Source organism: Columba livia, chromosome 2, assembly GCF_036013475.1.
Source record: "Columba livia isolate bColLiv1 breed racing homer chromosome 2, bColLiv1.pat.W.v2, whole genome shotgun sequence".
Taxonomy (NCBI): domain Eukaryota; kingdom Metazoa; phylum Chordata; class Aves; order Columbiformes; family Columbidae; genus Columba; species Columba livia.
In genome coordinates, this window is record NC_088603.1 from 98559626 (window position 1) to 98587249 (window position 27624).

The 27624-nt window shown below is 37.5% G+C and overlaps 1 protein-coding gene and 1 long non-coding RNA gene across 4 annotated transcripts in view; one reads left to right on the plus strand and one right to left on the minus strand.

The window, feature by feature from the left end:
* The window catches only part of MSANTD3 (Myb/SANT DNA binding domain containing 3), an 18650-nt gene extending 18116 nt beyond the window's left edge, over positions 1–534 (minus strand). The window contains exon 1 of one of the 2 annotated variants that reach the window (XM_065052947.1): positions 401–534. The gene's annotated coding sequence lies outside the window, so the exon portion shown is untranslated. Of the gene's footprint in view, positions 1–22 lie in introns of both variants that reach the window. The other variant, XM_065052945.1, reaches the window with a different exon arrangement.
* LOC110363213 (uncharacterized) lies at positions 120–25859 on the plus strand. Of its 2 annotated transcripts, XR_002421140.2 has the most exons (15): positions 721–965; positions 1695–1772; positions 2184–2301; positions 3203–3233; positions 5393–5452; positions 5898–5982; positions 8059–8152; positions 8641–8759; positions 8908–12125; positions 15942–16011; positions 17346–17455; positions 18023–18130; positions 19819–19915; positions 20898–21098; positions 24028–25859. It is a non-coding gene; the product is annotated as an uncharacterized LOC110363213 (long non-coding RNA). The 2 variants fall into 2 exon arrangements; XR_010470388.1 differs by lacking the exon at positions 721–965 and adding an exon at positions 120–245 and having other exon boundaries at positions 5898–8152.
* The last annotated feature ends 1765 nt before the right edge of the window (positions 25860–27624 follow it).

Consider the following 27624-nt stretch of genomic DNA (forward strand, 5'->3'; position numbering starts at 1 on the left):
CGGCCGGGCCTGCCTCCCTCACCTCCTCGCCGGCAGGTCGCTGCTTCAGCTCCCCGCAAACCCCGCGCTGGATTTCCGCCTCTCCGCAGCACGGGCGGGGCGGCAACCGGCCTCTCCCCACGGGAGGCCCGGGCGGCGAGGAGGAGCCGTCCCGAGGGACCCCGAGCACTCCGGGTGCGGGGTGTGTATGTGTGTGCGAGGGGGCTGTTCTGGGGAGCGAACACCCAGCGGCCGCCGGGAAGGAGGTGGGCAGCGCCGTCTGGACCTGGCGCAGGCCGAGCTCCGGGGCCGCCCGTGGCTAGCGCAGCGCCCCGCATGCCCCCAACCCGGGACGGGAACCCCCCGGCCCCACCCGCCCCAGTCCCGGTGCAACCGGAGCAAACGCCAGCTCGGGCTTTACCTCCGATAGCACCCGGCGGAGCCACACGCGTGTGCGCCAGCGCCCCCAGCGGCGGCTGGACGAGCAGCGGGCCCTTGGATGCCGCGCCGTTCCGCCGCCGCCCCCGTCTCCTCCCGCCGCCGCGGAGTTGCTGCCCCTCGCTACCGTACAGTCCCCCAGGCCCCCGCGACGCAGTTCCTGCCAGCGGCAGCCCTGCGGTTTCCCCGGCTCCTTGCGGGAACAAGTGTCTGTCCCCTCCCGGCAGGGCTGGAAGTGTCGGCAAGACCACAGTCCCTCGGCGGGCAGTCCCGGGGCCGTCTCGCTTTATGGGCGCCTTTGTTCGTGTGGGGTTTGCAGCTTGCCCCTCCCCACCCCTCCGCGGTCCGGAGTGGGATAAACCCCCATCGTGTTCTTAATAAGCGCACACTCCGGGCTCTGCGCGCCTGGTGGCTGTTGCGTGTCGTCTGTCCATGCGTGCATTGCAAGCCCAGGAAAGAAGGCGGGAAGCTTGAAATAGTTCGGATTAGTTTGGTTTTCGAGATGCGTGTAATCTGCTGCTTTTGTGCTTCCACTATAGTCGGCGCTGGTGAGGTCCCACCTTGAATCCTGTGTTCAGCTTTGAGCCCCTCATCATAAGAAGGACATTGAAATATTAGAGAGAGTTCAGAGAAGGGCAACGAAGCTGGTGAGGCGTCTGGAGCGCAAGTCTGATGAGGAGCGGCTGGGGGAACTGGGGCTGTTTAGCCTGGAGAAAAGGAGGCTGAGGGGAGACCTGATCGCTGTCTGCAACTACCTGAAAGGAGGTTGTAGCATGGAGGGTGTTGGTCTCTTCTCCCAAGTAGCAAGTGATAGGACAAGGGGAATGGCTCAGGTTGTGCCAGGGGAGGTTTAGATTGGATACTAGGAAAAAAATCTTCACAGAAAGGGTTGTCAGGCATTGGAACAGGCTGACCATGGAAGTGGTGGAGTCACCGTCCCCAGAGGTGTTTAAAAGTCATTTAAATGAGGTTCTTAGGGACATGGTTTAGTGCTAGACTTAGGTAATGGTTGGACTCGATGATCCTGAGGGTCTTTTCCAACTGAAATGATTCTATGATTCTAAACTCTTGGGGCAGAATTGTTCCTTTCCACGCTGTGCTTTGCCCTCAAGTTAAAAATGTGATCATTCGCCTGGAGATTTAAAGGTTGAATGTAAGTTAAGGTGGGGCACAAAGTAAAATTGGAATACGCATGACCCTTAAATAGGTGGATCAAGAATATGAATGATTTTGTGAAACTAAAATAATAGTTTGCAATCTTTTTGCAATTTGCCTAGAGTTTTCTTATCATCTAAAGATCAAATATGGGCCCTGAAGCTGAGATAAAGCAGCAAGCAAACCCTTTCTACTGCAGTGTAAGTATTCCTTACTGAAAATTGGAACTAATACAAAATAATTTTATTAGAACAAAGTTGGACGAAACCAACTTTTAATTTTTTTTTCCTACTGTGCAATAATGATAAATAGCACTGGAATTGAACTTTTTTTGCTCTCTTTGTCATGTTGGATTTGTGTCAGGAACCAACTTATGAAAATGAATTATTTTAATAATATTTTGTTTCTAAATAAAGGCATTATTTTAAAGTGGAAGACTAAAATGCAGCTCCTGTTCAGAAAAAAAAAAATCCTAATATATCTGATTCTCAGGCTTATTATTGTTGTTTTTAAGGATCTTGGTTTCTTTAGAGGAGGAGAAAATATTTAGACTACCTTTGTCTATTCACATGAATTTAAACCTAATCTGTTCCTGTTCTGAACCTGCACAGGCATAAACCAGCTGTGATTGGAAAACTTCATATGCATGTGAGTGAGGCAAGCTCTGAACTGATGAGGGCAAGTATCTTGGTCTGGATGGAGCGCTGAGAACTGGATCATCTTTGACAGGTGCACTGGCTGGTTACAATTATGCCGTGTCTCTAGTTCAGCCCTAGGAGTTCATGAGGAAGATCTGGGATCTGTCTTTACTTATCCATGAAAAAAACTGCTATGAGGTAGCTGCAGGGTTCTGGAGACATCTGGAATTTTTATGTGATGTGGAGATTCCTTTTCATTTACTCTATTTGGGTGGTCTTGGAGCCTCCTAAAGAAAAGTTTTAAAAGCTGCTTTAGTTTGTAGGAATAGTACTTTTGTAGAATTTACATATACTGATATTTTGATAGCAGATTTGTTTTGGTATTATATCAGTGTTTTTTTAAATTGTTTTATGTGCAATGATAGAAATACTTCTCTTCAACCTAGATTTGCAAGATCTGGTGTGTTTCTGCATTAAACTTGCAGACTCACTTCCTTGGCTTCAAACACAAGACTGTAAGATCAGTTTTTGAATGCACCTTTTGCCAGATTTTACAGATTCATTTTGCAATAGAATACGGGTTTAAAAAATATTTTTAATGTCATTTTAAAGTGTGCATTTTCAGATACTTAGCTAGTTTTGTTGCTTTACTATTTAATTTACTGGAATAGTATAGAACTTAGTTTTGTATGTTAGTCCTGTCAGAGACTGTTGTTACAACTTTCTATCTCATGTTCTAAATTAGTAAAAACAATACATGAGAATATATGGCTGTTAATAAATGCAAAGTGGAATTACTTAAATCAGAGAGAGTCTAGGAAAAAAGATGTATGCCTTTTTCAAGTTTCATGTAATTATCTATTCACCTGAGCTGCTCTGTGGTGTTAGTGTTAATCTAACTTATTTTATAAATAATAAAATGTTTGCATTTCATTTTTTGAATCTTAAGTGTCTGTCTTTCTTCTTTGTTGGTTGATGACTTGGTAACTTAGGTTGACAAAGCACTGAAAGCTCATGGCATTGGTAAGTGCAAGATCTTTCTCTTTTTACTGTGTTCTATACATGCACCTTTCTCCCTCCCCCAATGTTGCTGCTTATGATACAAACAAGACTTTCTCAAGACCTGTGCTTTAAGACCTGTCTTGTGTTCTTTAATGACATAATTATTTAATCCTACAGAAATCCGTCAATAATATGAGCAAGAGGTATACAAAGTTTATTAAAAGCACTAGCCACAATAACACAAATCATCTCCATTAAAGTTTTGAGAAACTTTAAATACTTAAAGACCTTACAGACCTTCAAGATTCAGAATATATTTTAAAAAACAATGCTCATTAAAGCATGTAGAAATACTTTTTTTCTGTATCTACTTTACATTTGTTTTTTTTTTAAAGAGCATATTAAAATATCTTAATTAGTTGAAACAAAGTATTTTTAATTGGTTTAATATATTATTAAACCTTCCACAGGTCTTTATGGACTGGTCTAGTTCCAGAAGGAATGAAACTGTTCCTAATTGTTTTCCTACTTCCATTTCATGATGCACCAAAATGTATTTACAGGTTTCTATGGGACGCTGCTACTAGAATTTGGTTTGAAAGTTGTGGCCCAAGCTACACATAGTATTGCACCTACTCAATCCAGGAATTTTCGTATGGATTGCAAAGGAAATTTAAGTGATTTAATATTTAGCAGCTGGATGCTGCTGAACTGGAGGCCCTGAAATTATTTGGTGCCCTGAAATGTTTAGAGGTGAATCGGTAGACAGTGTTTTTATTTCTTTCTAATTTTTTTTTTAGGATTGGTTGATCACTTAAAAACTTGACGAGTTCTAGTGCCCAGAATATGATTAGTGTTATTAGAGTCTTTGCAGACTTATCTTCTTAACACTTTACTTCTTTTACTCTTCTGACCTCGTACTTAAGTTCGTTTCAGAAAGGTGGTGGTAATGCAGCCAGTATTAAGCAACATCTGATTGGCAGGAAAGAGCTGGCAGCTTCGTCAGTTATCAACACAATAAAGTTTGTAACTTAAATACTCAAGAAAAGTTTTCATGAAGATTACCTCTGCAATCAAAGCAAATGTACAGTAGTATAGGTTGAAGCCTTGTGACTCCCACCTTCTCTATAGGGTTTATTGTAAGCCATCTTCTCAACTTCTTCACAATATCTGATGTTTCAGTAAGAGATTACTTGCAACAGGAGAATAACAGGGTTGAGAATCATCCAAGAGATGAAAAAATTCAAATTTGCCCTTAGCTGGTGTTTCAAGCACCGCTAGCGATTGATTTATTTATGTATTTCCATGTGGTAAAATCCTGAGCTTTCTGAATTTCTGAAATCTTATTTTTGTTTTCTTATAGTGAGTGCATTAAGCCCCTGTTCAAGGAATAGCAATTTGCTTCCTTCACGTGCTCTGTATTCCACTCCCAAAGACACAATCTCATCTCATACAGATGTCTCTCTCACTCTCTGGGTTCCTCAGTGCCAGATCACATCACGCGATTGTCTTACCTTTCTTAAGGTTTTGCAGCTCCAGCTGTATCACGTGCCATATGTAGATAGAAAAATATATCTGACTGGGGAGGGGATAGCTGCAGATCTTTTGAAAAAGACAGCAAGGTTATGGGCTGTGTCACGTACCCTGGCAGGCAGCGTGTGGGCTGGCAGTTTAAGCACCTCAAGTTCAGTTTATTTAAACTGAATTCCTGTGATGTATTTTGATTAAAGTAGGCCCGAAATTTACTAAATGAAGCTGTGTTCATCATAGAATAAAAGATACTTGTACTGTAGTGAATCAATCAGTCTTTTCCCTAGTTGCAGGTTTTCTATATAAACTAAGTTCAGCCATAATTACTTATAATTTAAGCCGCTGTCTAATAATTTAATTTTGTGATGTGTGGTTGAACCCATATTGTGTGCTAACTGGTCGTTTGATTACTCTTCCTTTCTGCCTGCTTCCTTGGATTGCCTGAAATTAATTACGTTATTGTCTGGTCTAAGCATTTTTTGCTGAAAGGAGCTCACAACACATTCAAAACTAAACATAAATTCTTTTTATCATGTCAACAAAAGCTCAAAGGTGTGGGGTTTTTTTAATTCATTATCATACCAAATTGGTTTCTGTACTTAGAATTTTATTTCTGCTTCTGGTTTTGTTTGTTTGTTTGTTTGTTTCAGTTAAAACAGCATGTGGCTCAGGGGAGAGAGTGAAAACACCTATAAAACTTCCTGATTATGGTAAGAATGCTTAATAATAATAAAATAAATAAATAATTAAAAGTTGAAGAAATAAAATGTTTTCAGGTACAATGTGACAAGTGATGTCTAGACCTTAGCAGGTCTTTGGAAAGTCATTTCTGTTCATTGTATTTTCCACCTGCAGTAGTATTTTGTAATAATACTTAATATTTGCAAGCAAAATACTATACAAAGAGTAAAAATAGGTTTGGAGGGATAATGTTTTTCAATAACTGACTTAATTTGTGATGTCAGGCTATGTATGTATGTATGTATGCATGGATTCACTTAAGTGTGAATTTCTCAGCATATTTTCTCTAGGCCAAAGGTTAAACTCAGGAGTTTGTTTCCTTTTTGAGGGTTTTTTGTGATGTGGCTTGAGACCATGAAGACTGATTGATAGATGGATGGTGTGGGATTGCATGAAATTGATTTTCTCTTACAGTGCAAACTGAGCCAGAGGTGTTTGTTTTATGGACAGACCTTGGAAGAACAGCTTAACACGTGTAAAGATTCAGAACCTGCAGTTGGTGAGGGCTTTTAATACTGTAATTGCTTGTGTGATGTTCACCTTTAAGGAGTGATGATTATCTTTTTTAAAATGTAAAATTAGGTAATGTGTAATAAAATCTCCCTATGTTTACACTGAGTACCCAATAGTACGGTAGGAAAGTGACCGACAGTGGCAAAATCATTGGGTTTGGCCTGGAATATTGTTTGATTAGGGTAGACACCACATATTGAGAATATTCTCTAGAAAAAATCTAAGGTGATGTAACAGAACTGAAGTTTGACTTAGATGGTCATTACTCTTTTTTTGCAGTTTAACTGCCCATCCTGTGAAGGGGAGAGTGGAGTGGACAGGAAAAATAACTACAGGGGCATATATTAAGATACATTCCCATCTAAACAGTTACTAAAGAGGTGTTGCTATTATTTTATTAGACGATTTAAAAAAAAATTGTCAAGTTCTATGTGGTAAATATAAAGCATCTTAAAAAAACAGTTTTGTACCTTTGATGTTGAGGAAGTTTAGACACCCAAAAGATAAAAAAACCTGATGATTCTAAAAATCTTGATTTACATGTTTGGCATGCAGCAGTAATGATTTCCTTGAATGTCGCTTTTGTAACTAGCACTGGTTATTTGTTTCAGCAAACAGCAAATTTCCTAACTTTTTTTGTTATCAATACAGGACTTAATTATATAATTGAATACCAATCAAAAGACAATTTCTCTTTTCTCTATGAATGTCAGCTGTGCCACTGTAAAACAGGACTGAGTAACATGTTCATGCATGTTTGTGGTTCCAAGCATGTACTGGCATACCTGATAGGTTTGTAGAGTAAAGGTTGTGGGCTGTTGTTGTTATTTTTTAATGTAATGATTTAAGTAGAGAATTTGCTAGTCATATTATGATTTAAAAAAAATAAGGTGTTACCTGAGCTTTTGTGAAAATGTGTGTGTTTGTATTGCAACCAAGCAAATAATGTGATAAATGGATTTAAAATTCTTCTCATCAGTAAGGTTTATGCCTGTCCATTGCTGATGCTGAGTTTTTAGTTTCTGTTTTGGTTGACGAGTAATGCCAATAATGAAATCTACAGCTAAAATTGACTAGAAGTAGGTTTTTTACTAAATTTTTTGTTATCTTAAAGAACTAGATCAATGAAGAAATTGTTCCATCTTTCAGATGCTTTAGGTTAAAAGGAACATAATTATAAATGAGGATGAGATGTATTGGATAGAGGCTGTAACTCGGAATCAGGAGAAAAAAATTATTTCCAGTTTTATGGCTGGACAAGCCATGTAAGTTCTGTGGCTGTTTTATGGAAATTTGCAAAGCTCTTAAGGTTCATGTCAGCCTACAAATATTTAGATACATTATTTTTTTCTGTATGTTTACAGAAATGAGGCTGTCTAGTCTTTGAATGTTTACTTGAATGTATTTGTTTAGGATAGGCTTTAACAAAACTGAGAAAGCAATATTCTGAAAAGTATTTTGATACTTCCCATAAAATATCTGCTCAAAGATATCCCACATATCTTAAAGTAATAGAAAGCTGAGTTCATATAGCATTTTGAGGCTGTTTTAGAGCTAATGTTGTTATTGGGTGTACTGCAATGGATCTGCAATTATGTCCTTCGTAAACATCATGCTGTTTCTGGTCATTAATTCAGATGTACATGCTGAGTTTTGATGTTCTTAGCTCTTGTATTTCTTGTTTACTTTGAACTGTTTCCTGCGGTTCTGAATCTTGCACTTGCTAACTGCATCTCTGCTATATCGTTAAATACCATAAAATGTAAGAACTTGACAAGGATAACTTTCAAGTCATGCATCTGGGATGGATTAACCCTAGGCGGTGGGAAAGACAGGAGACTGAACGGCTGGAATTTGCTCTGCTCAAAAGGAGCTGGGGGTCCTGGTGGACAAAAAGCTAAAGATACGTACTGTACCTTGGCATCAACGACAGCTGACAGGAAGCTGAGCTATACTAACAAGAGTCAGAGAGCCAGTAGATGAAGAGAAGTGATTATTCTCTTGTTCTTGATGCTTGTTAGGCCGTATCTAGAATATTGTGTCCAGTTTTGTGTTACTGCAGACAAGAAAACTATTGATGACATTGAGCGAGTCCAGTGGAGAGCTGCCGAGATGTGCAGGAGGCTGAAGAACTTGCCATGGGAGGAGCTGCTAAGGTAACTGGTCTTGCTCAGGCTGGAGAAGGAATGTCAGGGGGATCTAACAGTAGTCCTTCAATACCTAAGGGGGGGTTATTTAGAAGACAGAATCAGGCCCTTTATGAAGGTGCTTGGCAGGAACATAAATTCAAATGGGAATTTCCTACTTGACAAAAGTAAGAAGTTTTTCACTGTGAGGGCACTCAAGCATTGGAACAGGTTCCCCAGAGAGATGGGGGAATCTTTGTATTCAGAGATTTTTAAGACCCAAGTGGACAAATCCCTCTGCAACCAGTTCAGCATTCACTGTCAGCTCTGTTTTGAGCAGACGATTTGACTTCAGTCCCATAAATTATTCTGTGACTCTATACACAATCATTTTAATAAGTTCTACTATGTATATATAAAAGTTGATTTTTTTTTATCCATGATTTTTAGCTGTGCTAGATCTGGAAAGAGTTGCATAGGATGAAGTGTGACTTCAGGATTTGCATTTCCTTTTCTAGAAACAACATTATCCTGAGATAGCAGAATCTGATGAAGCTAGGGGTAAAGGCTCCGAAATGAACAGATAAGTTAGGCAAGTTGCATTAACAATTGAGAAGAGGGAAGAAAACAAATAAAGGTACATTTCTTTAATAATTCAAGAAGTTTTATATTTATTAAAAAAGTAATTTCTGTTATGGTGGACAAAACTACTTTGGATGATAGGAAGATCTTGCTTTATTAACCTTTATTACAAATGCTTTTTGTCATTTTCATAACTTTTTCAGCATTCGACAGGGGTCCATCTTAAGTCCAGCACTCTTCAATATCTTCACAAATGACTTAGACTCAGGACTCAAGGATTGCTTAGTAAGTTTGCTGATGACACAAAACTTGGGGGAGCTGTCGACACTCTCAAGGGCAGAGAGGCCATGCAGAGGGATCTGGACAAATTGGAGAACTGAGCAATCACCAACTGCGTGAGTTTCAACAAGGGCAAGTGCCAAATTTTGTACCTGGGACACGGCAACCCTGGCTGTACATACAGACTGGGGGACGAGGTGCTGGAAAGCAGCTCTGTGGAGACGGGTCTGGGGGTTCTGGTTGACGGCAAGTTGAACATGAGCCAACAGTGTCCCTGGCAGCCAAGAGGACCACCCGTGTCCTGGGTGCATCCAGCACAGCATTGCCAGCCGGGCGGGAGAGGTGATTGTCCCGCTCTGCTCTGCACTGGTGCGGCCTCACCTGGAGCACTGGGTGCAGTTCCGGGCAACACAGGATAAAAAGGTTATAAAGCTACTGGAGAGTGTTCAGAGGAGGACCACGAAGTTGGTGAAGGGTTTGGAGGGGAAGCCGTATGAGGAGCAGCTAAAGTCACTTAGTTTGTTCAGCCTGGAGAAGAGGAGACTGAGGGGAGACCTCATGGCAGCTACAGCTTCCTCACAAGGGGAGAAGGAGGGGCAGGCGCTGATCTCTTCTCCCTGGTGACCAGTGACAGGACCCGAGGGAATGTGAGGAAGATGTGCCAGGGGAGGTTCAGGTTGGACATGAGGAAAAGGTTCTTCCCCCAGAGGGTGGTGGAGCACTGGAACAGGCTCCCCAGGGAGGTATCACAGCCCCAAGCCTGACAGTGTTCAAGAAGAAACTGGACAACGCCCTCAGACACACGGTGTGAACTGTGGGGTTGTCACATGCAGGGACAGGAGCTGGATTTCGTGATCCTTGTGAGTCCCTTCCAACTCAGGACATTCTCTGATTTTATGTTTACTCTGGACACAATTCCCATTGGTCACTCCCATCGTAAGTATTTCTCTTGTTTGAAATAACACTCATGCTACCTGAGTCTACAGAAACACAACTCTAGAGTGCACAAATAACATACTAATATTTAATCAATTTCCAGCTCTGTGTGTGTGTAAAATAATTTGTTTTGTTGTTGCTAGGAAACTATGACTTTTCTGAATTAGTTTTTGCTAGCACCTTGTGGCAACTCTCAGAGGAGCCAGGTAGAAATCTTGATAGTACAAAGGGAAATGAGGGAATTTACAGGTAGATATGAGATTATCAGCAATGCCATGGGATCCCAGGAGTGCCACAAGCTTACATTCTTGGGGAGCTGCACCTTAGAAGCATGTTCTTAAGAAGACATCTTAATATTGCTTCTGTTGATGCTTATACCACAGTAGTATTGAGAAAAGTTTACCACCTTTATCTGGGCATCATAGTGGCAAAGTTTCTTCTTGAGCTGTACCTTACCATTCTGATTCATGACAAGCTTATTCAAGTGCTTAGTGTTCTTTATGGTATACATTAAATCTGTTTTCTCCATCAATTCCAATGTCTGTCAACATCCTGCTTGGTAAGTAGTGTTTCTTGGCAGGATCTCTTGCTAAAGCTACTTAATGTGCGTGGGCTATGTCTCAGTTTCAAAGCAGAGTGCACAGCGTTACTGTGTTTAATCTCCTTATGTCCTGCCCATCTGAAAAAGAGACCTGTATTTCTTTCTTTGTGATATTATCACAGCTAGGCTTGCGGATGAGAGCCTGTACTGATCCTACTATTTTTGGATTAAAAAAAGTATGGGAATATTGGAAGATCAAGTCTCTCATCTAGAGTGAATGCTCTAGAAGAGAGAGATTTCTGAACATCAAATTCAATCTGTCTGCATATCCTTCATTTTTAACATCAGCTTAAAAAGAAAAACAAAACTGGCTATTGGCAGTGATTTTTCTTTTGGCCTGTGTAATAAATTCAAGTGTTTTTACTCAAGACTGTATACTTTACTTTAGAGCTATGTTCATGGATATAGAGATAATTAATTCCATTTATATTTTGCAGAATTTTTTGTTTCTCTAGGAACAGTTTCACTACATCCATAGCAAATCAATCCTTGATTTAAGGAACTTTTAAATAGAGTGTGCATAATCTGGTTTAGTTTTACTGCTATATTTTCTGAAACCAGGTATTTCATTTTTTTAGCTCTAACAAAAATTTAATTGTGGTAAATAAGTGTCCAGGCTTTTGAATATCCACTCAGGGATTTACACTACTGGTCATATACCCTTAAAAAAAAAAAATAGTATTTAACTCTAATGAAATACCTATGGAAACATTTTATCCACAAAATAGCTAACATAAACAGGTTTTATTTTTAGGTTGTTACAGATTCTCCAATAATGAGGAGAAGATGGCAAGCATGTAAGTTTGCTCAGTCAGATGTAAATTGTATGTTTCTAATTTGGGTAAACTCCCTTTAATCTAAATCAGCTTGATTTAAGGGCAAATTAAAATATTTGGTCAGTAATTGTAGTCTGTGCTTATGTTTTAAGCTGCATTTTGTATGGTTTATATTGAAAAATTGATAGATGAACAAGTTCTTCCACGGGCAACATAACTACACAGACCTGATCTATAGGGCTTTGTTCTCTCTCCCTTTTTCCATCCCAGCTGCCCCTTGCTTCCCCTTTACCTAGGAATTCTTTTTATCTGGTAATTGCTGTAGTCTCTGCAGTGCTAACTGCTCATGGGGCTTTTGGTGAACGGGGCAAAAGAAGCAGGTTGGAGCTCCATGTGTGTATTTAATTTACAGTCCAGAAAGTCAGCTGGAGCTCCTAAAGCACAGCTATAGCTCTTTTCTGTGGAAGAAAGCTTTCTGTGTAACTAGCCATTAATACTCACAAAATTGGAGGAATGCGGTATCTCTGGGACTTCTCCACTCAGCTTACAACTCTTTCAAAACTCATTGTAGTACAATGTCATCCAGATGGACAGACAGGACAACTGCATTCTACAAATTACTACAAGACACTCATTCTCAGACCTGCATGAAAAATAAATTTGAATTAAAACTAATTTACTTAATTTTAATGCATATCGGGATGTAAATGGTGTCTTAAAATAGCTCAATAAAAGTAATGAGAAGATTATTTCTATAATGATCTAGATTAGCAGTGTCATGCTCTGAAGAGGAAAGATATCCATTTTGAATCGAGGAAAGTGTTCTGAAGTAAGTTGAATCCTATTCAAATAACATTTCTTGACTGTAAGATTTTGGTTAATGTGTCTAATTTTACACACAGCTATGTGGCATTCTACCATATATAATATTTACTTATTTTAAGAAATTTATGTATGTAATTATAATCAGAGTATAAAATATTTAAAACTTTTATATTAATTTGTAGTTCATATTTAATATGCCCTCACATAATAATGATTATAAAATTATTCTTAATGTTTGTAACTAATAGTGTGCAGAAACAGCAAATTGCAATTGAAGTGCAGTTTTAGAACCCTCTTCTATCAAGATAACGTCCATTGTGCTACATTTCAAGTGTGTCAGTTTAGATCCTAAAGCAGATAACAGCCCCTCAAAAGCAAAAGTTCAGCATGTGGATATGTCTCTTAGTAATGAAGAAAAAACAGATTGAATAGATTCTGGCGTTTTTCCATCCTTATTTTTACAAAGTTAGAGAAAAATTATTTCAATTTTTTTTTTACTTTCAACAATGTATTAATTATTTACTCTTCTGTGCTTGTTTATAGCTTCTAGAGTTATGTTCTGCTATGCAAAGTGAATTTGCAGTGTTTGGAAGGCACTGGGGTCTGTGGTAGACGAAAGAATAATCCCAGCATTTGTGAATAAAAAACCATCCAGTTTTGCTTCATGTCACTGGATACTTTAGAACCGAAACAAGACAAGATTAATAATTAGAAATTTTTACTATGCATATTTTTGGGGGAAGGTGCACAGACTCTTTTTGGGCTGTTCTTCAGTGTGAGGAAAAAGAAATAGGAACAGCTATATCCCGGACAATTTAGAGTACAAGAAGATTAAAAAGGAAATAGATTGGATAGTTTCTTTTTTTTTTATGAACGACATCTAAAATATTTGATTAATGCTTGTTTTCTTGAAAGCAAACCCAGAATTTAAATATAAAAATCAGCGAACAACATGTAATTAAAGAAGCATCAGAAGTTGCTTGAGTGTAGACTTAATGTCAAAGGTGAGATTAGGATTCTGTCTAAATATAATTCTGTATAAATGCATTATAATTACTCTCATTCTGAGTATTTCTGATCAGAAATACAAACTTGTGCTTCATGACTGAACCAAACCTTTCATTTTTAGGTTCAGTTTTTATTTTATTTCTTCACAAGATACCTTACTTTCACCTTCAGGTTTTATTGATATTATCTTTTTAAAAAAATCTAAGCAAAGAATAATTTTAAATTAAAATATTGGATAATCACTAGTAAATATACTGATTTTGTTGGTTTAGCTGAAAATAATGTTCAAGAGGAGCAGGAAAAAAATAATAAAGAACAGGCAAAACCAGATGAGAAGGTTGAACCTAATAAGGCTGTTGAAAGCAACAAAGGCAACAAGGTTGAAGAAGGCAGCAAAGGTAGCAACTCGGAAAAGTAAAACAAACAAACAAACACACCACCTTTATAAAGTGAAACCCTTTAAATTTACTCAAAGGAAAATGTTATAGACGATACCTGTGTACACTGAATTTGCCCAGAGTGTGCTGTGAGGAAGAAGGGCATGCTGTAATAGTGAAATGCTTGTTGTTCGAAATTGTGCTCAGCTGTAAACTTTTCTCCTCAACAGAAAACCCAGTGTATGTAAATTGACCTCAGATTTTGCTCTAGATGCAGCTATTTTTTATATTTAACTGTGTTATCCTTAAGCGATAATCCTCTTGTATTACAAGTTCAAAAACAATGTTCCATCATGGTTTAAAAACCCCTCTGTTATAGGTTCATGTTAGATAATTAGAGTGGTATATGAACTAATTTTAAAAGGGAAAAGATAATCAGTAAATATCTGTAACAACTGGAGTTCATCTTTACAAAGATTTCATGGAGGAACAATTAGCGTGGTTCTAAAATTGTGAAACTGTGATTGCTGTTTGCAAACATCTTTATTAATAACAGTATCATGAGTGTAGTTTGAACTATCAGCCTTTGTGTGAGGGGGTATCTCCAACATCAGTCATCTTTGTGCAACACCAGAAACCACAGGAGAGCGTTTGATAAGGGCTATACATGCAGCAACCCAAACATAAGACTTTTGTTCCAACAATAAGTTATTTGGTTTTGCTCTAATGACTTCCTCTTGGAATGGTTCATAACCTTAAACCAGTAGTATCTCTCCCAGACATGGAGGGCAAACACCTTTTTCTTGTTTACTGTTATCCAGTAAAAGGAGAGGTTTTCTTGTTCCTGAAATGTCTTTTTGTAGGAATTCTGTCTCTCTGTGGGCAACCATTAAGGAAAAGGATAAACTGAAACCAGATTCAAGTCCAGGTTTATGAATCTTTGTATTCATTTGTCTGGCTTTCAAATAAATGTAACAGTTCTTAATCTGAAGAGTGAACTAATTCATGAAAACATCAAAAATAGGGAAATAACAAAAGCTCAGACATCCACATCTGGAAATGCTGCTGTCTGTTTCTACCAGAGGCAGATCCTCATTGTTCAGTTCCATACTTGAAGTTTTAAGAACAGCATCCTTTGGAAAATCCCTTAACGTTGTTCTTTTAATCCAGTTGTTCAGATAGACCCTGGGTAACTAAGAGCCGACAGGTCTTTCAGCAAGAGACTAATTTGGAGGTTAGTTACTAAATTAGGGCTTCAGCTTGTTCCTGTACTGTTCATTTTTGTGAGACTTTTGAGAGATGTGAACTCAATATACAGTTTCTTAAAAGGAGTAAGATCAGATTCTCATTGTCAGCGAGCAGTCAAATGGTCTTGAAAGATTCTGCATTACCAGTCTGGGAATTTCTATTACTTCTAATTTCTTTGTAGTGAAGTTCTGCACAGACAGTCATCCAAAGAAGTAAATTATTTTATTTTGAGTTAAGTGTATCATCTGCTTTTACGACACTTTTGATTCCTAATAAAGATTTCAAGAATGAGCAGGGCTTAGTCTTGGCAATCATATGGTTTTGGTTAATTAAAAACAAACAGGAAAACAAACAAACAGCCACACTCAGCCCTGGTTCCTGGGCTTGCAAAGTGATGGAATGCATCTATGGTAGCTGTAGTTGCAAAACAGTGGAAATACGGGTTAGTAACTTCTAGCCATGTGAATCTTTGTATGCCCAGTAGCTTTGTGGCTACATTGTAAAATACTTATTTTTATGGCTGAATTTTTGTAAAGGCAAGTTTGTGAAGTGCTGATAAAAATCATACTGTAATTAGGGGCCTTGTCTTTCTGCAACAAATACGAAAAGCTCATAGCTTTTACTACCAGTGTCAAACTTTTTTCTTAATTCTGGGTTTTAGAACTAGGGTACTAGCTAATCACACTAAAAAAACCCTCATAAATAATTTTAATGATGATATCTGGGACCACTGGGATTTTTGCAAGGGAATAATGTGTGACCTCTCAGAGTGTGTCAGAACTTCTCTATTAGGAGTGTGTCAGGAATTTAAATGGATTAACAGTTATTGACTGGCTACACTTTTTTGATAGATCAATTAACTCTATACTGTTTCATTTATGTATGTATTTATTAAGGTGTGAGACCAATAAACCACCACAGGAAGAAAATGAGGAAGTTGAGGTGAATATTTTTCTGTGAATGTGTAGCTCCAGTTTACAAATAGTTGGGGAAATAATTACTTCAATAATTGCTTCAATGGTGTTTGCCTTTGCAATGAATAAATAAATTTTCAAATATGCAAAACTATTAAGGACAAGGCTTTTTCCTACTTTGTCATGTAAACACATGTACATGTTTTATTAATTAATGTTTAATTTTAGAATTGCTACACATAATAGATGTGTGGACTTTTTTTTTTCTTTTAGTGCTAAACAGCAAGACTTTACAGCAAATCCTGAAGAATTCATGAGTCAAGAGGAACTGTTGAGTTACTTAGTGAGTGTTAAATATTACGTTGCGATGTAATTTTTGAAAAAAAAAATCACAGCATTACTAAGTTTAAAATGTAGCAATTAACATGAAAGCCAAAATCTAGGCAGTTTGCTAATCTAACAACATATTTTGTCAGAAGGTAGGATTCAGAATAAAATTAATATCATTGAATTTATGGTGTATCTATTAATTTTAAAGTTCCTGGACAGGGTTTTTGCCAAAGTACTGGTTTACTCTCAGAGGAATGACTTGTATTGAAAACTAATGTGTTTTTCTCAACTATAGCTTAACTCCACTCCTGAACTACATGATTAAGTAAAATGACCTTTTCTCTTTCTTTTCCCTTCTTTTATAATTGGCCTATGGTTTTCAAATGGGGAATTTGAAAAGATGTAATTAAATGACAGAAAGAAGTAGAATGAAGAAAAATATCTGAGATATGCAGAAAGGAAATAATCATTTTTTAAGAAATAAAATATGAGTTGTATAATCAAACAAAACAAAACATAAAACCCAACCAACCAAAAAGAAAAAAAAAAAGAAAAGAAAACAAACCCACAACAAACAACATAAACTAAAAAACCTCTAATCTGTTTGTAAAGTAAGTGGCAGACTATCCGAATTCTGTTCAGTTATTGGAAATATGCATTATGTACACATTCACAGCAGGGATACAACCAATGGGTTGAAAACCAGCAGTTGCCAGTTGTTAGATGTATTAACAACATTTTTGGTCATACATACAGAAATGGTGATTTTATTAAAAGTATCAGTGACAAATTGTACAAAAATCTTTACTGATAGTCACTGTGACTCAGCTACTGCATGGTAATTTATGCACTATTGACTATCATAAAATCTTTTTTCCCCCTTTCTAGTAGGGAATTATTAGATGTGAAGATTGCACATTGCTAACAAACTTTGAATTTGTTTTGAGGCATCCTCTTGCTTAGTATGATTGTCCTCCAAGAACAACAGAGGATTGGAAAAATGTTCTGTTTTGGAAAGTTTGAAAATTTTTTAATATTAGCGTCTACAGTAATTTTTTAAAAGCTGCATGTTTCTTATGAAGTGGAAAATTTAACTGTGAAAATCAGTATCCTCTGCTTTGTCATTAAAATAATTGAATTTCTTTTACTACCTGATAGAGGAGATATCTTTGCCCAAGTTTAATTTTCTTTTTCCACCTAGTTTTTGATAAGATCTTACTTAAATATAACTTGTGCAAACCAGGAGAGATAATTACTCTTAGTGTTAAAAATATAACATAATCTCTATTATGCTGTCATGTATGAACTCACAGCTAGTTTTTTATTATTTTTCAATTCTCTGGTGAGTTTAAAGGTGTTTGGTTCTAATCCAGAAGACTTCAAATCGTTAGGACAGACCTGCAGTTCTGTTGCATCGTGCCCATTGAAGTATTTTCAGCAGAACTTTATTATTATAGGTAAGAGGATGATACATGTAGCTCTCTTTGCGAGGACTGTTAGTGTTAGAACTTGGTCCCCTACTAGAGATTCAGAGTTTCAAAGGTTGCTTTTTCCTTAGGCTTTTTTGGGAAGAACATTAGTATAAGGCAAGGTGGCATATATTTTTAAATTCAGTAGCATTCTGGGTTTTTTTCTACTTTCTAGATAAATGGGTTCTGACTACATTGCCTCAGGAAATTTGCATGTATTCATTTGTATTCAGGTATCTTGGAAAGAGATTAAAACACTTGAAGAAAAGCTGTATGTATTTCCAAGCATTTTCTTGGGTTGTTTCTTTTCAAAGGGCTCTCTTGGGTAGCTACAGTTTCCTTCTGTTAGGATCCTCCTCCACTTCCCACCCTCCAATTTATGGGATTAAAAGTAAAAACTTGATTTGCTTTGTAAATTCAGCCATGTCTGACAGAAGAATAGAAGCCTAAAAAATGAGGCTCCTGCAGGGTTTTTTTTATACATTGTGATACTTCATCCTTTCAGAGGGAAAAATTTTATATTGTGTATTATTATTTTTTTTCTTTTTATCCTAGTAAAGTTTTGAGATTCTGAATGGAGATGATGCTTCATTTATCCTGAAAGTAACACAGACCCTTACAGATGCGCTGGTGGAATATCATCAGCAGGCTGCATCAAACAAAGTAATGCGGATTTTGGTTTGGTTTTGTTCCACTAATCTGTAGATTCCTGGGACTATGCATTTTTGTTATTACAGATAGTTTAAACAAAATTGATATGGACACTGTATTGTTAATGTTAGCCATTAAATACTTAAATTTTTCTAGTGATGACAGGATAAACTTATAGCTTTTATGTTGAGGAGTCTTAATACTTCCTGTTCAAGGGTGCTTGATTTTTTTTTTGATAGAAACTAAAACATCATCTTGCCTCTTATATCCCATGCTTTTTCTTAAATTTATAATTTTCTGCTATTTTTGCCCTCTTTGATTCTAACTTAAGTTTTTCTCATCTCCACTGACCTCCCTAACACTCTTCTTCTGTGTCCCATTTCCTTTCCCAGCCTTCACTTTGTTCACCATGTAATCAAACATTATTGACATCCATTTTCTTTCTTACACAACTGTTTGGTCCTACTCTTTGGACTCTTCCCTTTGAGGTCTCTTTCTTCCTCCACTATTAGAAACACATTTTTTCACCCTCTCTGCTATTACTTTTGACTGCTTTTTCTTTACATAGGCATAGCATGGAGGTGTTTTGAGTATTTCTTTAAGATTGTGACTTGCATTGCCTACACCTTCAGTTTATACTCCACTATACTATAATCTCCACAGTTACTACTCTTGGAATGACTTCTTGTTCATTCCCCTATTGTCAACAGGGATGGTAGGAACATTCGTCTTGGTGGTGATCCATTCAACACCTTTGCCATTGGAAATATTATTCCTTATCCCCTCCCAGCGTTTCTTGCACAATTGTCAGTGCTGAACAGACCTCGCATTCACCACAACAGCTACTTAACTACTTTTTTATTTAAAGGGTGAACTTAGGCAGATAATGCCAAATACAGGTAAGTATCAGCCAATAAGCTGGAGAGAATCACACAGGTGACACTTCAAGAAAGTTAGTTTTGTTTGGTATTTTTTCGTTTGTCTTCAAAGGCCTTTCTTAATTCAGGACTTTATTATAAAGTTTATCTTTGTTCCTCATATTCCATCTTTCCTCTGTTGTGTTCTTTCTGCCCCAAAGGCAGTACTTCTCCATAATAAATTCCATGTCTATAGTTCTCTTTAATTATTTACTGCTTTTTACTTCCTCATTAAGCTTACTTACTCCTGCTGTTTTTTCCATATAGGATTTTGTTGTTTTATTCATATGGGAAGAAGGCAAAATCTGTTACTCTGTTACAAAACAATCCAGTTCTAACTGATGTAACTCCTAAGTACTAGTTGTAGAACCACATCAGGTGGTTGTGGGTTTTTTGTTTTCATTTGTTTGTTTGTTTGTTTGTTTGTTTGTTTTTAGTTTTCTAAACTGTGATCTTTCAACTGGTATTTTTTTAACTAAATGTTTTACTCTGTATGTGAAATGTTTCCTTTTTTAGACCTGACAGGTTAAGAGTTAGGGTCTAAAAGTATCACTTCTTGTCCTGATACAGTGCTTTTTCAAATGTAGAGAGACACCATGACCAGTGTATACATAGAAGTTCATTATCAGTTGCATGATTTTGAAAGAAATGCTTGATTTTTCAGATTTGGTAGCAGAAATACTGGTCTTTTATTTGGCTTGTGATCAATAAAAATGTAGTAGTTCATTGTTTCAAGAGATTATCTTAATGAAGTTCTGAACACAACTTTTTTCAAACTCATAGGACCTCATAGATGCTGAATATAATGGAGAAGCAGCACTGGAATATTACACAGAATGGTCTGACCTGACTTCAGCAGATATTAGTGACGCTGATACTGGTAATGTTAGCTTTGTAACCTTGAATGTGCTTTAATCTTAACACTAAACCTTGCATAAATTTTAGTAAGCCTTTTCTTCCTGCTTCTCTAGAAGCAGAGATAAGAGCAGAATAAAGCCAGGGTCAAGTAGCATAAATTAATAGTTTGTTGTCGGTTTTTTCTTCGATCCTCTACAAATGTTAGAATGGCCAGACTATTCAGAAAACATTCATCTTGCTTAACTGTAACATTTGGGGAGAAATTTAGTATTGACTCTGACTTTTCTCTATCCAGAGGCAACTCTTCCTAAGGAGGCTTTCAAAGTTGAACTCTGGCTTTTTTTTTTTCTCCCCATTTCATTCTCTTCTTGGTTTAGAAGAGGCTTAATGCAGGTCTAGTCCAATCAAGATGTTAGCGAAAACAAAATTACGTTGTATAGGACGGATAATTCTTTGTATTAATAACATGTAAATATTACAGCTACTTGGCCTCAGTGCTTCTGATGAATCTTTTCAAAGAATCTTGGATTTGTTAGAGGTCCCCTCCTTCTTGATATTAACAAATGGTTATTTTTCTCAAGCATATGAAGTACAGTCATATGCTTGGACAGGCAAAATACCCAGAATACTAGTGAGACTATTTTGTTGTTTGTTTTTTTTTTTTCTAGGAAGATTAGGTTTTGAAAACCTAAATTAATACAATGCTAATTAAAATAATGACATACAATATATGAGACTTGGAACTTTTACTTTGTTTTTGCAAGCATAATGGAAATAGCTTTCATCCAGCCCCCCACCCTCATGTCTCCACGATTTTCTGTAAAAGGAAAGCATTCCTCACTCTCAGTTGTATGAACATGTAAGAAAGTCAGGTGTGAACCCTATCAGCAATGCTGCTGTGCCAGACTGGAGATGCTTGTTTGGAAAAGCCCTATTTAGAGATATAAGTAATGAGGACTCTTCAGAATATTTTCTTACTGAAAAAAATATTTCTCTTCTTTAAGGCTATTCAAGCAGCCAGTCAGCCAAACAATCCTTGTCAGTAAATTAAGAAGATGAACCCCAAAACTCTTCAGCTGGCTCTTTGGAAACAGTATATGAGGACAACATCACTACTGAATTTTTGAACAGCTTAAGAAATACTAATGTTCAAGAAGTTACTGCTACTCTACACAAAATAGTAGCAGCAAATCCAGCTTTCAGAGGTAATTCATGTGTACATGCATACACACAAATACATGTATATAAAAATATACCTAACATTTTGTTAGCTCTATGAAATATTAAGGACTATGTAGGTCAAAGAACATTGAGGTATTAAGGAGGGCTGAAGAGACTTCCCCCTTTTAACTTTTACAGGATTCAGTTTAGGAATGGTATTTCAAAATGGCTGCCTTCCCACGAAGGTGTTAATAATTGCTGAATTGCTTTTAAAATTCTTTTCTCATTTGTTTATCGTAATATTTATGTGGTGAGAGATAGTAAACTAAAATCAAGCATATTGCTATTAGAAAAAAAAAACAATCTTTTGTCTCTGGTGAAATGCTGGCTTTAGGAATGCCAACAACAAAGAAATTTTTATTTACTGATTGCTGAAGGAACTGTATTTGCACAGTAACATAGACTTAATAATGAATCGGAGAAAAGTAGTCTTTCTTTTGTTTTTTCTAATGAGTTTCAGCTACTAAACCTTCCCACATCTTCAGTCAATTGCTGGCCCTTCTTCAGAACCTTCCTGTGTACATTTCTAAGCTTCTCAGAGTGTGTTTAGGATCATCAGGATAAAATAAGAACCCTGAAGATGAGTACGTGGTAGAGCAGCTTAAGATATTCTTTGCAGAGTGCTCACTGGGGAAGAAACTGGAGATACTGCAATCTGTGACATAAGTTCTCTTTGGGCATCTGTATGCACACACAGCTCAGTAGAATATTCTTGGAAAGGAAGTTCTGAAAGAAATTAACAACATAAAACCATGAAAGTTGCGAATCGTTATTGCTCTTCCATGAATATCACCTAGTCCTAGGGACCTGCAGAACAAAATGGTGAAGTTACTGAAGGTAGTGATTTCTCCCACAAAGCCCCCTTTGGAACCTGAAAATTTGTGGGTGGCAAACATGGTTCTCTTTTATGTATATTTCTCCTTTATTTAAAGTTTTGTTTTGTGTTGAACACAGCTGCTTGCTCTTTGCCTCCCCAACTCACTCAGCAGCTGGACAGGGAAGCAGGAATAGGAAGAACGAAAGCAGAGAAAACTCATGGGTTATGATAACGACAGTTTAATAGAATCATAGAATCATTTCAGTTGGAAGAGACACTCAGGATCATTGAGTCCAATCATAACCTAACTCTGGCACTAATAAGTGGAGGGGAACAAGTGATGCAAAGACAATTAATTGCTCAGCAGACTGGTGCCACACCAGTCCTGAGCAACAGCCGCTTTAGAACCCAACCCCCACCGTCTTGCCTTGTCAGTTTTTATTGCTGAGTATGATGTATGGAATATCCCCTTTGGCCAGTTTGGTTTAGCTGTCTCAGCTTTGTCCTCTACCAGTCTTTTTCTCATGCCCAGCCTAATCACTGTGGGAGTGCAGAGTGGGAAAGAGAGAAAGCCTTGAAGCTGTACAAGCAGCCTTCAGCAACAGCCAAAACACTGGTGTGTTATCAACACTGTTTTGGCCAAAAATCCCAAACACGGCACCATGTCGGCTGCTATGTAGAAAGTTAAATCCAACCCAGCCAAAATCAGTACAGAGTTCCAGGTGATCTTTGAAACTTCTAGCTTCTGTTGCAGAGGTGAATAGAAATTGTTTAGAAAAACAAGGTAGGAATTAGCGAATGCCTGGAAAAAAAATGATCTGCTTGGAGTGGTTGGTGGGGAATTAATATGGCTTTTGTGATAAGGAAACCTTCTGTACAAACCCCCTGGTGTTGTTTGAAAGGGGTCAGCAAAGGAGTCAGATAAAGGTGATCCATTTCATACAGTTTGTTTGGAATTCCACAAAGCTTTTGATAGGTACTCTAATCAGAGACTTTTAAGGGGACTAACTGGCTGTGGGAAAAGAGGCAAATCCTTGCAATGTTAAAATAATAAACAGATAGCAAATGGACAATTACTTTTTATAATGAAATGAAAAGAGGTTCCAGTAGAGAACTGTGGGCCTATGTTTAAGACCTGTGCTGTTTAGTATCTTCACAAATGACCTGGAAAAAGGGATGAGTATCTGGATGACATGATTTAGTCAAATTCAAAACAGTTAGAAGTGTTGGTTGACTGATGAATTTCAAAAGCTCCTCATCAGATCAGTGGAAATGCCAACTTATCAGTCAGAAGAATATGCTGAATACAAGGAATTAAGGAAAGAATGGAAATAAAGATGGGAGTTGTCGTTTTTCTGTTGCATAAACTCATGCTTTGCCTGTATCTGGCAGAAAGCGATGGTTCTTCATGCAGTAGTAGGTGGATGATCTGTGGAACTCTGAGCAAAAGGATGCTGTGGATACAAAAATGTGACATGTGTCCTTGTCTTCACTGTCTGGGCCAAACTGGGCAAGTGTTTGGAAGAGGGATACTGAAAAGTTTGCCATATCAGACTTGGAAAATTTCCTGAGCTGAAAATGATCTGATATGGGAAGAACATAGTATTCTCACACCCCACCAAGCATCAGGGAAACTTGCCCTGCTCTTCCCTTAGCATTTGGTTATGGGTGCTGAATGTTTATTAGACCACTTCAGCAGTCCCTGTATCTCTTCTGCTTCGTCTTTTCCTAAAGCCATGGGCATTAGTTTAATCAAAGCAATGTGGCCTTATGCTTCTCTTCAGAAGAGAACTCTTTGACTTATTGTTACAATGATAAAATCAAGCATTTCTGGTCATGCTTTCCTGATTATCAGCTGCAGATCTTTCAGAGTCAGAGTAGAGGTGCAAGACAGACCCTTTAGCTGAACCAGTAGAGCTGTTAATATCATACAGTTACAGTTTCCAGGCATATTCTGATTATTGACAGTTATGGTATTTTTCATTTAGTAAGATCCCAACTTACGTCACCATGTAAATGTTTCAGCATAACTTGTGCTTTTAAATGTATTTTATCATCAAACCACTTATGTTCAGCTTTGTTTGCCTTTTACTAAGGAATCGATATTCCGAATGTTGCAAGGATCCTGACTGAAAATGGAACTCTGAGAAGACCAAGTAACGGCAGCACAGTGTGTCATGGTAGTTAATAGAGTTAATGTAGCAATGCTTACTTTCTGCAAGTTTGTTGTTTTACTTAATATGAACTCATTGTAGCTGAGGTTGTTATGTTCAAATTTTGTACAGTGTCATTTTAATTAATAACTTGTTATTTATTTATCCATATAGCTGAAATTTCTGTATTTGTGGAAAGGTTGTAAAGCTCATGTTCTTTCTTTCCATGTTAAAGCATACTTTTAAAACAAGTAACAGTTTTTTTTTCTGAATATCATTAAATACCGTACACTGATAGTCTGATAATTTCTTATTGTTGGTTCTTTTACAAAGAGTTATCAGCAGAATGACCTACTGCCATCAGCAGTATAAATTCATCCTACAACAAATACTTGGATGTTATTCCCTGTGGCTGCTAGGCCTGGCTCAAAAGCTTTTGTAATAAAAAATCCTCTCCTATTTAAGGGTTAAGAATAGGTGTCCACAATTTTTTAAAATAAAGATTAATAATAAACATTCAGTGCTGTCAGTCTAGTTCTGAGTTGAGAAGTGCCTGGACTATAGTGAATTTAGGAAGCATAGATAATTGGAAGCTTTAACAAAGTCAACAGAGATCGGCCGTGCTTGCAAATTCGGGAATATGTCCCAAGAGATCTAACCAGACAATGGTTAAGAGGCGCAGATATTTGCAAATCTGCAGCAAAAGTATCTTTTGTCCTTCCTTATCCCAGCATCAGGAGAATGAAATGAAAGCTGGCTTATACAGTCCTTCAGTTCAGGCTCTTTTAACGTGAACTTTTTTCCAAATCAAGTAGTAGTCTTTTTGACTGAGTGCAAGGATCTAAATATCAATGACTACTACTTTTGTAGGATAATGACAAATATTTTGTATGGATACAAATTACTGTGCTTGGGGGAAAAAAATTAAAGTTAAATTGTGTAATTAAAATTTGCTTCCTGCTTGTGATGTTCGGTAGCATTCAGTGGTTCTAAATATAGCTTTTCAGTTTTGCAGCCAAATGCTGGTACAACATAGATGTGCTGGGGCCAGATGGTAAATGAACCTTTTAATGTTAACTTACTTTTTTTTTTGAGATCTGGATGGAATTGAGGATCCTCATCCTGATGGTTTCACATCTTCATATCATGGAATGCAAGATACCATAAAAGTAAGGGTAATAAAGAAAGCAGCAATTAAATTGGTTAGTTTTGTTCTATGAACACACACAGGAATGAAAGAGGTTATATGACAATTCAAGAAATTAAAACACAAAATGCTGTTTTAAAGAAATTGTGGAGAACTTCTAGAATGCCTCTCAATATGTTATCAGAAGCAGAGACAGAACCAGAGCTCTTACAGCTCATTTACTCTATGATAGGGACAATGTTAATGTCTGCTTAATGAAGGTGAACTTGATCAGTAAAAGCATCTTTTAGTTGGTATGAAATTCTGAATTCTGTTCCTGTAATACAGAAAATAAAAATCGAAACATCTTTTTGTTTGTTTGTTTTTGAAATGCAGAAAGTGGCTGAGTTGCCATCCCTGGAGGTGTTTAAAAGACATGTAGATGAGATTCTTAAGGATGTGGTTTAGTGCCAGTGTTAGGTTAATGGTTGGACTCGATGACCTTGAGTGTCTCTTCCAACCAAAATGATTCTATTAATTAAAATAATAAGATCAGAATGTTCAGCTGTTGTAAATGGCCATATCTGGGACAGCTTTTTTCTCTTACTGTGGAATCATTCCTAGTGGAAATAAAATTCAGTTGAAATTACTTGGATTTGAGTATTCTTTTTCTGTTGGGTGCAGGAGGAGCATGCTGAAAATGGAAAGACCTCTGAATCTACAGCACTTGGATATAAACTGGTTTGAATGGTGTGCTCCGGAGCACTGCTGTATTTCTCAGCAATGGTTGAGAAAACTGAGCTGCACAAAAATCATGAAGTGTGTGTTTCTGGAAATGTTTTGAAAGAATGTCTAACACAGCCTATTCAGTTGTACAGTTATCTTCCCCTTTAAACTTATTTTTCTGGTGCAAACAGAGGCTGCAAAAGAACTCTATTATTTTGTTCCAGGTATCTGCCTGTGTTTTGTGGTGGCATTATACTACTATGGAAAACAGCATGTTTGTTCCAAAACAGTTTTTAAGGATAATGTTTTACTTCTGCCAGAATTTTAGAGTAATAAACAAAAGGCATTCTCTTTCCTAATGATGCTTAAATGATGTTGCTGATTGTCTTTAATATTATATATTTTAATTGTTTCTCACAGCAAGGCAGACATCCGGGGTAACTGGAGAATTAGGAGATTAAAACTTAAGCAACAGCAAGAAAAATTAAACCAAGACAGAATAAATTTTTCTTTTAGTTTTACCTTGGTTTTACACATTTTGCTCATTTTTACTTGGTTTTACAGATTTTTACTTGGTTTTGCACATTTTACCAGAGAGCTTAGGGGAAGAGATCCTTAACAAAAAAAATGCAGAACTTGCACTCCTCTGACAAGGCAGAAAGTGGAAAGGAGAAGGGTATTCACAGGTGAATTGATAGGAAGTGAAAAGTTTTGAAAGTGCAACAGAAGACTTACTGTCTGGTGTAAACTGTGATGATCTCTGTTCTAAGCAGGTTTTGCATCCTGTGACTTCTAGGATCCTGCTTTGTGCTTCTGGTTTATAAATTCATTACTATTTTGAAGCAGCAAGCCCCATCTTGTATATTTTACCTTGATATTGGGGTACAAAATTATATAACATGCTTGATAGTCTGATACTACATGTGAAACCTAAAGTGCTAATGGTGACTCTGCATTGCCTTCACCAGAATTGTTCTCTTTTGTAGGTGTTTTCCAACTCTGTAAAGACAAATCTTCATATTTCTTATTATTAATGTATTCTCATTGGATGAAATAAGAAAGAAATCAAGAACTGAAGTAGCTGGGCTCAAAGAAAGTGATCCTATGACTTGCTACAAGTAAGAAGCCTGAGCCAAGATGTCTCTGATTCCAGTAATTAAAATGATGTAACACCTTGTGTGATGGGATGCTGACATTGTAAAAAACGCTGTAGAACTACTGGCAGTCATCCATATTTGTTCCAAATGGTGCAGTGTAATTACTTCAGCGATCTGATTGATTTGTTCTCATGACTGATGCGCTAAGGTAGAACATCCTGATGTGGTCCTAGAGGGAGGCAGAGAGTGAACTGGAGGTGACTTTAAAAATACTTAAAGACACCCCTGCCAAAGCATCTCCTTCTGTCTAGAGACTTGATGTCAAGCCTGCAAAGTGAAAAGTGTGTCTCTGAGTATCTTCAGGCTAGACATGAGGAAAAATGTTTTTACGGTGGGGGTGGTGAAACACTGGCCCAGGTTGCCCAGGGAGGTGGTAGATGCCCCATCCCTGGAGACATTCCAGGCCAGGCTGGACGGGGCTCTGAGCAACCTGATCTAGTTGAAGATGTCCCTGCTCATTGCAGGGGGTTGGACTAGATGACCTTTGGAGGTACTTCCAACCCAAACTGTTCTGTGATTCTATGAAAAGCA